Source organism: Rhyacophila brunnea, unplaced genomic scaffold (assembly GCF_057557595.1).
Source record: "Rhyacophila brunnea isolate RB1 unplaced genomic scaffold, BYU_Rbru_1.0 scaffold_23, whole genome shotgun sequence".
NCBI lineage: Eukaryota > Metazoa > Arthropoda > Insecta > Trichoptera > Rhyacophilidae > Rhyacophila > Rhyacophila brunnea.
Genome location: NW_028232893.1, coordinates 17,779,330 through 17,794,220, shown reverse-complemented (window position 1 = coordinate 17,794,220; position 14,891 = coordinate 17,779,330).

The following is a 14,891-nucleotide window of genomic DNA, read 5'->3' as shown; positions in this document are numbered from 1 at the left end:
TCAACCCAGCAGTGTAAAACTGCAATATTTAGAATATATAAGAATTGATTTAGATAAGGCTTCCAAAAAGATAGGAAGAGTTGTATAATAATTATTAGTTTGAAAAGATTTGATATCAGTATAAAAAATTGAAATAATAGCCAAAAAATTTACATAAATGCACCTCAGATAATAATAATATATGAAATGGTATAATAAAAATATATTGTATATAAAGGAATTAATATTTTAGTTCAAGAAATTTAATTCAATTCATTAATTGATAAAATTGCAGAGATAGTATAATAAAGTAATTAATAGAATTATATTCAAGAAATTAAAATTGCTTCTATAATTTGAGTAATAATATAAGCATTGAGTAATTAAGTTGAAAATAATAATAGATCAGTGAATGATTTAATAAATTGATTTCAAATGATATTAAGTTATTAAAAAAAAAGATGAACCTTTAATAGTTGGCAAAAGTTAATAAAGTGCACAAAGCAAAAGATATAAATTCTCAATCGTATATGCCGTGGTTTTTGGCAAGTATACATAATAAAAAATAATAAATACAATAAATTCACCAACCTGGTTCGAACAAATAACATAATAATAATTAATAATCAATGAGTGCCAGTTTGGTTTTGCGTGAGGGCGAGTCTATCGGAAAGTAATAAATACTGTGCGTCAAGCACCGTCCGAACATTTAAAAAGAACATTACTAAAATATACTACTCTCAGATGTCTAATCTGAATAAAAATAACAGCGTGGCTAACAACCAACAGCTGTGATGTGGATTCTCTGTTAAGCCTGTAGGAAACAAATGACGTGTGATGGTATTCCAAGCCATGATCCGGATCCCAAGCAGCGCTCCCACAAATAAAATAACGCGAACAAGGAGGAAACTAAGCTAGAAAAGAATTCCTAGTACAAAATGTAAAGTTAAAATTAATCGATGACTTTAGTATACTAATTTAAGATCTACGATTGCGTTGCGAGGTATTCGTCCAGCCCTGGATACGCGATTCTTACTTCAAGACTACGCTAGAACTAAACTGGCCAAACTTAATACTAGATAAAATTACCACACCGCGGACCCCGAGATCAACTCAACCTCGCAAAGCAAGAGACCCCTCATCCGATGCCCAATCTCCCTTGGTTCTCGGTGTCTCCAACCCAAGGACGAGAGAGCCCAAGGCGGAAACCCAAAAGAGGCGTGGCCCGGATGCATAAGAAAACATGAAGCTAAAAGAACGCCGCGCGAAAGCAAACAACGGCAAGGAACCCATGATCACATCGGAAGCTAAATGTAATTAAAAGAACAACATGGTTCGCAACTGGTCCGACATTCAAGTTGGAGCTGCACAAAAATAAAAAAAAATGAAAGGCTAAAGAGATCGTATAATAACGTCCACTTTCTTCCCTCAAGGAATTTCGATAAGTAGGTTGATTTCCTTCATACAGTCCAGGCCGCTGCACAACATCATCAGTGTTGACAGACGATCGCTTCTATTATTCGCATCACGCCTGCCAACTCACCATCACCATAAACATCAGAGTGCGGTGGAATCCACACAATCAGCGGCAGATTCCAACGCCAAAAAGAGAGGGGACTACCGGAACCGCCTTCAGTACCGATAGTTCAACCCAAATACCAAGAGGGTTGACTGCTAGAGAAAAAAAATCAGACGCGTCCGAGGAACATCTTCAGCACCCCGGATCACTAAAACACACCGGACAGTAGTGAGACACCTTCAGTTCCCACGACTTCCAAGGAGCTAGCAGCCAACAAATAATAATAAAATCTCCCCGCAGCCTGTACCGACAAAGATACATTGACAGAACAAGTATAACCAATCACTACAATCAATAAAAAAAAATATATAATACAAATAGCAAACAAAACCGTCACGCAAAATCAAGTACAAAGGCAACTGGTATAAATAAAGATCACATGATCCCCAGCGCGATGTACTTAATTAGACAATTGTAGGTAATTTTAAATATAGGTGTTTTATCACTAGGTAGCTAAACTGACAGGCCCTTCCAAACGCCAAGACAGCGGTTGCGTCTTCCGGGAACACCATAACTCTCATCCTGGCACTATGGTGGATTTTAGAACTATGCTTGTTTACCAAAAGTTGGTCCAGATGCTGTTTGTGTGGTATGAATTGAGTAGGCCTCCTTCCCGAAAGGTCTGCAACCACCACCTTTGCGATGGACGTTCACCGGAACAAGGGTGTATTGCCATGTGCAGGAAAGAAGTCAGTAGCTGAAATAGTTTACCATAGGTGAGTAAAAATTCACAAAGAAATTGAAATAAAGAAATATAGAATTTTATAATAGAAAATATTACTCAATGACATAATATATATATAAAATTTGCGATAATTAATTCGATAAAAAGAAAATCAATCCAAAAAAGAAGCTTGTAAAAGAGCAAAAATAATAATTATAATTTATAAATATCTGAGGTGTGTAATAGACAAAAGACCAAACAGTACAAAATTCCTTCACGAAAAAATTGAATATTAATAAATAGGCATTATTAAAATGCGGCCCTGACAAAATTCAAAATAATTTGTTGAGTGTCATTAGCACGGAAACACACCTTTCCATAATAATAAAAGAAAAGATATTTGACAGAGTGTGTGTCATAATGAATGAAGGTTTGACAACTCCTAAAGGTTTCAAACATAGTTGATAATAAATTAAAATATCAGCATTTTTAAAGAAAAATTTGCCCATTGAAATAAGCATGGTGAACAAGCAAAAAAAAAATAATCAATTATTAAATTCAAGTTAAATTGAAAGAAAAAATAATTTAGTTAGTTCAAATGTAAATGTAATTAAATATCCATTCAAGATTGTATTTGAAAGAAAAATATTTTAATACTCAAAGAAAAATTTAATTATATCATTTAACAACTATACATGAATGGAAATATTTTACCAAATTCAAAATTAACATGTATGCAACACGTATATAGAAAATTTTTAAATAGTAATTTTTTTTTTTATTTATCCAAAAAAAATTGCAAAATCAAAAAGAATGTAATTAATAATTTAAGTGAAAGTAAATTGAATGTTTATGAATAATAAATAGCTGATTGCTAGGATTTGAAAAGAGAAAAAAAGAATTTAAAGATATTAATTAATGTTAGCTTATATGCTTTTTAAAAAATTAGGAGAGGACGGAAAGTTGCATATAGTTGAGTGAAAGCATCTAGAATTAAATCAACAAGCTTTAAAAAAATATGTCTTTAAATTAGAAAGGATTGTGACAGGAGAGAAAAAATTAAATTGATTCAAAAAAATATGTAGACGGAATTTTTTTATATAGGAATTAAGAAGGAAAATTTTATTAAAAATATTCACCTGTAAAAATAATTATTTATGTATAATAAATAATCATTCTTACGAAAGAACAGAATCTTGAAATTAAATATTTCAAATAAATTCTATGAAGGTGTCATCTAGCGACCGCAAATGTAAGCGCGCTTGACGTTTAACGTAACAGAAATCAATTTGAAATATGAATATTGAATAGGAATTAAAAATGACTAAATTTATTTCAATGAACGAAAGATTACTTCAATTTTATCAATAATGAACGCGAAATGAATAATTTCAATTGTCTACATTATAAAAAGAACAGATTTGAAAAAACTAATATCGAACTGTCAAACTAGTAAGAAAAACAATGTAAAAACATATTATCCGAAATAAATGTATTCTACCGTCGCAAATAATTAATTGTAATAGCAAAATAAAATGAATAGAAAGTTAATAATTAAGAAGAAATGAATTCAGAATAATTTAGTGTCAAATTTTAACAAGACTGAAAATATATCACTCAAATAATCGATGACGGCTCGACTGTCGACTAAGTAGTGGAATAACCCGATAATGATTTTATTCGAGATATAGAAATTATTAATTATTCACAATATAGAAATGGAACGAAAGGACCTTTTGTAAACTTCCATAATAAGGTTCATCCAGCTGTCCAATTGATTTGGTGTTACATCCACATAGTATGTTTCAATTCAATGGTTCTATCAAATTTGAGGTTAATAATTCTTGTCATCCAGTAGGTATATAAGTGTTCATGTCGATCTCGTCCAAGTTTGACATCCTTCCTTCTCCTTTGGAACTTTATTAAATCACTTTTAGCACCATACTAAACATAAAACAAACTTTTTGCTGAAACAATCAATGGTTAACACAAATTCCGATGCCCAAATATTGACATTTCCATACCAATAATGTGGGTATCACATAAATTATAGAAGAAATATGTATTGATGATAAATGTGCAAATTGTATTTCAAAATTAGGTGTAAACCATATAAAACACTCTTAATATTAATTTGCGAAGGAATAATTGTAGCTTACAACACAAAATTAAATAAATTTCACAAGGACAATAATGAAATTGGCGTGACGTATTGATCTCTCCTTTAGATCGCCATTCTTCGCGTACAGCATCGACTAGTCTCCCGTCTGTTGCAAGTACCGCGTAAGTCAATAAAAGACTATATAAATATATGAAAAATATAACACACATAGTTACGACCACCGAACCAGAAAAATTTAAGAAAAATATTAAGCAAATAATACGTTTTAATTTGTCATTAATTAATTTATAAGTTTAAGAAGTTATAACAAATAGAATAATTATCAAAGTGCGTCTAAAATCACGCCCGATACGGAAGCGCACGCAAGCGATGTCACACGACGGTAATCAAAAAACATTCAAAACTGAACCGGCAAAAATTGGTATAATTAGAACTAATGACTCTGAAAACAAAATACAGTTACGGTAACAATTATTGTATGAAATCGTGACTAGCAAAATTTAGATTTTTTTTATTATCGGAACAAATTAAATTTAGAGAAAATAGAACGAAATAACGAAAGAGTTCGCAATCCGAAACAAATAACTGTAGTCTTTGGGAGGTAAGTCATCGTGTTTTGGAAAAGAAATATTCAAAAAGAAACACGATGCTTGTTGGGCGCCAATGTCATATTAAAGGATTTTATGTCGGGGTAAGGAATAGGTATGGATGGGATGGGAATGTGGAACGGGATAGGGATAGGGATATGTTGGGGATAAAGGATGGGGATATAGGGAATAGGGATATAGGGAATAGGGATAGGGATGGAGGATAGGGATATGGGATGGGGATAGGGATAAGCATGAGACTCGGGGAAATAGGATGCAGGGTCGTGGGTGGTTTGACTTATTACCTCTAAGACCTCAGTTACCTGTCCGGTTACTTCGCTCATTCGTTGGATGTTCCTGTATAATAATAAATTACATAATGATGGAATAAATATAAGTATCTCGGATTGAGCGCCACTCTATGATGATGCATAGAGACAATAGTGATAAGGAAAATTAAATGAAAAGCAAGTAGAGAAATTTCAACAATTGTATATTAATAAATAAGATAACTTGCGGGCTACAGTGTATAAAAATGTATAATTACTTAAGTGAATCACGAGCACCTAATGCGATACAATATTTAAATAAATAAGAACAAAAACCCAAAAGCTAATTCGAAACAAAGACTACTTCGGTGGACCGTAACATAAATGAACAATAAATACCGATTACACAAAAGGCTCTCCAGCCTTTTCGCTGCCCTCGATTCCTTCCAGGACGGAATCGAGGAGTGCGTCTTCAAACGTGTGGGGACCGTGGAGTTCCTCCGATCTCCTGGCGTGGGGGGACGTCCTTCGGATGACCATCGTCCACGTCTCCAAAACGTCAGGAAATCGAAAGCCCTGTGCCCAGGGTCCGAGGCTCGGAACTGGCCAAGACGTCTGCTTCCTTCGAAAGGTCAAGACTGAGAGATCGACTCCTGCTTCGCCTTTGTGTAAAAAGCCCGCTAGCTCCGATAGCGCCGGAAATAGTGTCACGAACTCCGTACAAACTATCCCGTGCGCAGGCGCGATCCGGTCGTACTTTTGCGTAGTGTTGCCCTCGTAAAGACTTCCTTGACTTAGTGTGTTATGTTATAAAATAACATGACAAGTACTTATAATAAAAGTGAAAAAAATAATAAAAACATTGGTTTTACATACCTACGTTTTTGTGCAGTTTCATATCAAATGAGCTGATTTTTGCTTTGACTACAATTTCTTCTCCCTTCATATTTTATGAAGCCATGAAATCGATTTTGGTAGTTTAATGATGCCATTCTTGGGGCACTTCCTCTGTTGATCACAAAAATGAAAAAGATGCGATGAGACTGTTTTTGCCGTATACCCTTCATTTTGTATGCAAGTGACAGAAGATGAAATACGTCTTCTTTTTTTTTAATCTTGTAAATGAACGGATATAAAAATAATGCGTTTTGAATTTGGAATGGTTACGTCAAACAAACAGTTATAGGAAAATACATCTTACAAATTTAATTTAATACAACTTTTAATATTTTTCACCATTTTTGGGGGGCAGTGGTTGGTTAATTTAGTGTTTACGATACGTAGATCAATTTCAGTTAACAAGACAATAATAATAATTGTCCAATTTAATAATTAATTACATACAAAATAAATACTTAATTGCTTTCCTAGTTTTAATTTTCCTTTTCTAATATTATCGTTTCATCATTTTTTGCATTTCATTCATCTTCTGCTTATGCAGCTTATACCAGGATACAATATTTTAAATTCCTAATAATATAATAAGTATTTTTATTCATAATAAATATTATACTTACCAAAAATAATCAAAGATAGAACATAGTTTGAACTGGGGTTTGCATTTGAAAATAATAGTATACAGTAGGAATCTGTATTACCATTTTTAGTGTTATATTAATATGAACACGCTAGTGCCATCTATGAGAATAATACGGTAAAATCTTCCTTTTAGTTTCAACAGATGTCGTTAATTGACAGACTTTTATCTTTTATTTTACTCACTACTTTTATAGAAATAATTCATTAATTTATAACATTTTCTTGATTGCTAAAAAATATAGCTTCATTAAATGAATTGAAAAAAACTAAGAGGGTATCAAATACGTAGCATCTTATATAAGTACTATTGTATTCGACCAATTAACATACATACCAATCTTCCATAATTCCACGAATAAATAGCTACCATTACATTGTGTAATTTAAATCAAGGTCATAATACCACTTACTTTGATTTATAGATCATATCAGGAATTCTCGTTGATGGATTTTATCATTTTTTTATTTATTCATTTATCATTCAAGACGCATGGTGCAGCGTGAAAGTCCAAAAATAAGAATTTGAGGTATCTTTATGAGCTAAACCTGAATAATTTATAATGGTATTATGAATCCCTATCTTTTCTCATGTTACAAATACACGTCTATCATAATATATATTATTTAAACGTTTCATTAGAGTTTGTAGATATTATAAGACATATGTAATTTTATAATACCTAATTGCGACATGTCGCCAGTGACGTCCCTAGCCAAAGTGCCGCCCTTAGGCAAACTTAGCAAGATGTCCCTTTCATTTTTACCTACCTATTTAAATCTTCTCCTCTTCTTGGTCATACACTCATGGCTGAGGATCGTGACCACATTTAAATTTCGTCATCCTCTGAGCGACCAAGACTTACCATCCTTCTCGATCTTTAAATCTTAAATATACAATTAATACTTTGGACGCTGAAGACGCACCTGGCGTGTAATGACGATATACGATAATGTGATATAATTAACGTGCGTTTTAAAGGTGGTAATTAAAAAAATATTATCTAGTCACCAGCGAGTGAGTTAGTGCAACATATAATTCTTGAAGAAAACATGCATATTATCAACTACTGAGAATTAGAGCACTTCTACGAAATATACTCTCAAACAAGAGTGGTTTTAAGTACAAGGAGGTCTGCGGCCCTGAGAAATTTGGAGGCCCCCTTGTGATTTTTTAAGACTAAATATCGCTACTCTCTAACGAAGCGACCGCATCGTCTACCATCGCTTTCAAAAGTTGCAATGATCGTTTTCGTACCTTCATTTGCCACCCTTTATATTTTTTCCGCCCCTAAGCAACGCATGACCTACCGACCCCCACGGGACGTCACTGCATGTCGCGTTCTGTATTTGTTTTGCCATCATGGTTTATTATATTATTACATGAATGTCCATTGTTTTATATTTTCCTCGCATTTAATTACCTTACCATGCCTGTACTTTTGCATGCAGTAGCAAAGCAACCATGTCCGATTAAAAATTGACTGGTGTAATGGTCCGGAGTCGAGGCGGTTATCTCCGGTAGCCTTTTAATATTAATTTAAAAAAAAATACTATAAATAACATAATGTTTGCCTGTCTTTGGTGGAGGCATCCCATTTTTTCTGCCTTGTCTTCAACGCCGAATCCAGTGTCATTTTACACGAATTTGTCCGCCTCCTCGTGAATAGTTTGATGCATGCTACATCGGTTTTTCAATGCGAGAATACTCGCCTGCCAAAAAAATAATTCATAATAATTTTTCGACCATGTCCGATCCTAATAGGATCATATGGGCCTCCACAGAGCAGAGGTTTGTATTAACAGATTTTTTTTTTTACGAGAAATGGGTGTCAGCCACTTGCTCAACCTATTAGGTCCATACCCTGACGCATACACAAATTGAAAAACAATATTATGACATGTACTTGCCAGACCCAGGATTCGAACCTGAGACCCACGGAGTGATAGTCCAACGCTTATGCCGCGCGGCTACCGTGGGCGAAATAATAATTACTTTAATAAATATTACTAATAATAATTAATAATAATTAATAATCATAATAATTACCACAGAATAAATAAATTAATAAATACAATTCAGTTAGGCTATACTCCAATACACTACATTTTGAAGCAAGGTTTTGAATGTGTGTCCTATAAAAATGAATCACATATTATAGACATGCAATAGTGCGTGCTGCAACCTTCAAATACAACAATATTTAATGCGCATCAGTGCATAAACTAAACCGAGATCAGTTGTCAGTAGTCGACGTATGACTTATCATTGACACGTGTTTTAGTTTATCCCATATTTTTCCATACTCGAGATGAGTTGCCTGTTAGTCCACAACCGTTAGGTATTTCAGTTCCCATTAATTCTTTGTTCCCTAATAATTATTATGTTCCTTCAACAAATTTTAAATATTATTTTTACGAGTTCGGGTAGGTAAGTTATAATCTATTAATGCCATTGTCATATGCTCCACGTAAGTAACGGACACGAGCGAGGAAGAAAAAGAAGAAACAAAACCTTTTTTTAACATATATTTTACGCATACCTACTTCACATAATAATAAAGAAGGGTGAGAATCATGTTCATCTGAATCCAACTAGAAACATTCTAAATTAGATACAAATGAACGCTTCTCTAGATATTACTTAGGTCAAGTTATCTTTTCACATATTATATGTAGATATAATATTATGTTGATATTATACGTAATATTAAATTGTGTGTGTATTTTAAAGAGTGCACATGGGAAAGGTATAGGTATGGAAAACGAACAAGAGATGAATACTGAACGGGAATGGGACGACTGGACTCCGAACAATTTGACGCCGCACTGTCGTAGACACGTATACAGAACGTAGACGAGGTATTTTAATCAGTTTCTATCTACTACTTAGTAGTTTTAATTCATTTTACTCTTATCATAATGTATTCTTTATTGCGGATTGAGAATTACCATGCCTAAGGCTTTATATAAAATAAAAAACTCTTTTTTCGTTGGAACTTAAACATATGCACGATTAAATCATTATTTACGTCTGCATATTTACATTCTTACCAACTATTAAATATAAATAATAACATTAAATATTTTTTTAAAGTACCTGTAAGTACCTAACGTCTATTTATTTTCGAATTCCGTGGCGGCCAGTTGTCCCGGTGCCAAATCGTCCTAGACCCATACTGAATACTTTGCGGGAACAATGACATTACTTATTTATACATTATAATATATAGGTACCATTGGCGAGGTGTGGACGTAGGCTGTTAAGATCCGTTATAAATAGTGCACACTAAACTTTGCCAGTCAAACGTATTTGTTTTCATTGAACTAAGACTTTAATATGTAGATAGTGTTTGTTAGTTTTTTAAATTCAATTAAACCCTGCATAATCCAAGCAGTGACAAAGACTCCATACTACGCGATTATTTAAATCCTACCTTCTTAAGATTTTTTCATTATTGACTAATTTTTTTAAATTTCATATTGACGTGAGTATTTATATAATCCAGAGCGTTGGAGCGGAGCTCGGAGCAAGAGCACAGAGCACTGAAGCATGTGATTTTACCCGGAGCAGGAGCGGAGCCGGAGCACCAAAAATTTGTAGTGGTCCACTGCTCCAGATGTTTTTTTATTATTAAGTTTTCGTCCTAAAATCCAATGAAAATAGTATATTTTGACACTTTGCAACACTGGAATTACTTGAAATATGGCAACACTGCCGAGTGATAAATAACCTCACTTTTTTGACAGAAGAGGCAAATAATGACAGACGATTTGCTGCCGGAATTTTGTTATAGAATTAATAATGGAAATGACGATTATTTTAAAACTACTTATTTTTTTTTTATAACATTTGTATACATATAATACTTTCTTATTAAAACTTTTTACACGGAGCAAGTATTAGGTCCCGGAGCGGAGCTGGAGCGGAGCAACTCAAAAAAGGGTCCGCTCCAACGCTCTGAATCACTTATATTCTATAAAAATAATTTGATTGTAACACCTTATGTCGAAGGTTTAGCAGGTCGTAGCACCTGCTTGATTTCACTAACACTAACAAATTCGGAGTGTGTGGGTATGGGGAATGTACCCGTAAAAGAGTAGTATACTGCGGTTTAAGCGACGAGAAACTATAAGAAGTAGACGAAATGAATGTGGCAGTCAGTGGCACTATTGCTAAATTTTCTCTGCCCTCTCCCGCCGCCTTAAAAATAATAAATAAATATAAACATTTTTTTCAAAAGGACTCTCTTCAAACCATTTACCTGTGTGAGTACCTGTTACGGTGAGTAGACATTGTGTAGACTTACTCTCTTCTGGTCAATCGTAACAAAATCGATTTTCCTCGTTTTCCTTATACGTTATAAAATCTATAAATAAAACGGTTCTCCTTTGAATTATTATAAGTTGATTATAAATTTTCTATGCGTAAATGGGCTGTAAACGTTACGTTAAGTTGATATTATAAATTAATAAAAATATATACTTACATAATATATTATAACAGTGGCAAGGGGTGGGGGTAGGCTGTTAAGATTCGACATACCTAGTGCACAATAAACTTTGTCAGTCATACTTATTAGTTTTCATTTAACTAAGAATACAATTTGCAGATGTTGCTGATTAGTTTTTAAAATTCAATTAAACCCTGCCTAAACCAAACCATAATAATTTAGGTATGCTATCGGGCGATCCGACAAAAATAGTGCACACTTTTTCAGTCGTACTTATTTGTTTTCGTTGTAGAATATTTATATTACATGTTTGTTAGTTTTTTTTTAATTTCATAAGCCCTGTGTAAATATTTATACTAAACCATAATCGATAAAAAATATTCTTCTATATACAAAATATCTAAAATGATGTATGGTTTAATGACATAATTTTAGTTATTTTATAGATAATCTATGATGGAATCGATTAGTCAGGCTTTAATTCAATTTTAAAAAGTAACAAACACTATCTACATAAATTGTCAATGAAAACAAAATACGTTTGAATGACAAAGTGTTGTGTGCACAATGTATATATGTTGGATCTTAACAGCCCACCTCCACCCTTCGCCACTGATATAGGTATAATATATTATTACATTATTTATTAGTATCATTTGTGTTGAGTATTCTTGAAAATGCCAGCATTATTTGGAGTCCTAATAGGTCCATCCACACAATTAAGTTAGATCGAGTCCACAATAGATTTCTTAGATTTCTCTACTTAAGAACATACGGGCTCTTTCCTTATGATAATGACAATAAAATGAATTTCCCGACTCGTTTTCTTCTGGGTATGCTATCAATGCAATCCCTGTCTACCCGAAGAGTGATTATTCTTTTAAAACATTTCTTTTTACTTCTTCGTGGGTTCATTTACAATCCGTATATACTGGCAAATATTAATTTTCATGTTCCCACTAATATCACTCGTAGCTCCACGGTCTTCAAGATACCTCGTCGCAGGACAGATGTTATGTTTCACGATGCTGTGCATCGTGCAATTAGCTTATTTGATGGCACCATAAATGTTGATTTGTTTTTTATTATCTATATAATGTTTGTGGACGTATTAAATAGGCTAAATTTATAATTGTATAAATTATCATATTTCATTAATATTTACACATGCTGTCTTTTTATTGTTATTTGTAATTAAGATATTTGTATACATTTGTATTTATTATGTATTATGGTGCATTGGCCAATAGCTGTAATGCCGTAATACTCTTTTTATAAATAAATAAATAAAGCTGTCTTAAGTTAGTTGTCTTTCGAGAAAACGTGACATTCGTATGACCATAGCGGGGTCTGCATTAAATCAACTAAATAGTCAAACAGGGGCCCGATTTCCTAACTATCGTCTCGTGTGGCACCAGACGACATGACGTAATTGTGACGTCAGCCAATACACGCTCGAGCGCGCGGCATGTATTGGCTGACGTCACAATTACGTCATGTCGTCTGGTGCCACACGAGACGATAGTTTGGAAATCGGGCCCCAGAGAGTGTTTCTTCATGGCTTTATATCGCGTTGTTGTATTTTTGTGGCTTGAAAGATTTAGATATAATTTACATCCACTCAATTTTTATTCACCGATAGTTCCGCTTTCCTGTGTTAAATTATACGTATGCAGTTAGTCGTATCACAGTACACCGTGACGTGTTGTATAGGAAATCGATGGTAAATATTTATCTAATTCTTGGGGAATGGATTTCAAGTTATACCTACACATTTATATTTTTATAAAAATCGATGTTTTTTAAAATAGATATAAAAATATTAAAACTATGAATTAGTCAAAAATCTCTTAGGCGATGCTTAGAAAACTTAATATGTAAACTAAATTTTAATAATAAATAATAATAAGATGGGGTCCTGCGACAAATTCAAAATTTATTACATTTTTTATTTAGAATTATTGTATATCTATGACTTAACTTAAAGACTTAAAAAAAATCTTTTTATTGTTTTCAGATACATCCGTTGAAATTGTAAATTATCAAAAAAATGTCTCATATTGCAAGATTCGTATTTTTCCGCTAGGCGCCTCTGGTAGGTAAACACATCGCCTTAAACAGCCTTCATTGTGCCCTGAGAGTAGCAGAGGATCGAGTCTCGGTCACTCAGAAGACGATGGCATTTCAAGGTGACGACCAAGAAGCGATAACAATTTATGGATGAACAGTGTTGCCAAATTATTATATTGTATTATTCGTAGCACGACCTACGTTTTAGTTTTAGAGTAAAATGTAAATTATGTATATTATGTTTATATTATGATATTGCCCACTGCGCATGACGAATTCATTTATTAATATGAAATTACAGTGACGTACCGAATGAAACATGACGTACCTATTATTAGCTATCTGAATTATAATTTAGCAACGACAAGCTTGAATACAATATATTATAAAAGCAGTGTCAAAAAAGATTGAACTTCGCCGTGTCAAGCCTCTAATATTCTTTTTTACTTATAGTGTTAATTAATTTTAGAATTAACCCCAGTGACATCCCGTGTGAGTAGGTAAAGCACGTGTTGCACAGGGGTGGCACATGATAAAAGGAAGCGAATGAAGGAACGAATACAATATCACACAACTTTTGAGTAAGTGACAAGCAACAAGCAAACAGTGTACAAGAATGTTCTACGTTCTTTTCTATTGCTTTACTTAAGGGGGATCATATAATATGCCAACAGAGAACATAGCGGAAAAATACGGAGCTTGCAATTTGAATTTTTTTTTTTTGATAATTTACAATTTCAATTTTATTAGGTACATTACATATTTAGGTATCTGAAAACATTAAACAGATTTTTTTTGATTCGTTGCAGTTTTTATTTATTATATATATAAATAAAAAGGATTTCAAGTGTTACACATTTATATTTTTATAAAAATCCATGTTTTTTTTTTAAATAAATATAAAAAATATTAAAACGATGAATTAGTCAAAAATCTAAACGTCAAAAAATTGGAAACTTAACAAACTACTGTTATGTTCAAAATGAACATAACTAACATTCATACCTCTGACAACCCCGACGAATATTTATGGTCACGTCATGGAGCGTACGCCATTGCACAGATGTCGCTGATAGAATTTCCGGCCGCAACGGACGTCGCGAGGTGTGAAAGAAGCAACAAGGCTTTTTGATTCTGTCTGTCATCCAGTATAGTCGTGCTCTGCTTTGGTTTTACCCAACATTTATAATAGACGTCACTTAAAGTAGCACGATTGCAGCCGCAGTGCTTGAGGCCTCTGTGTCGTTCCAAGTTTGGTATTTTAAAACTATTATTATTTGATTCACTTATCTTCCAAATGTTTCTTTTAAAACTTAGCTGCTTGCCTTTATTATAGTATTTCCTTAATAACCCTTTAATGTAATATTCTTGTTTTTGCTATAATATAGTTTCGGTCAAGTACATAAATTGCTCTTTCATTTATTATTCCCCCTTTCTTCCTCACTGCTATATAATTATAATCTTTCACGGTATCAAGACCGTGTGGCGTCCAGGACTTTAATATGTACCTCTTTAACCATAGATTGCACGTGCCTTCAGCCGTGCAATTCCTTTTTGTTTTCTAATTTAATTTTTACAGTTGTCAGTTGCGAGGTTACGGAAGTAATTATTGTTCAGCTTGAAAAGGATGC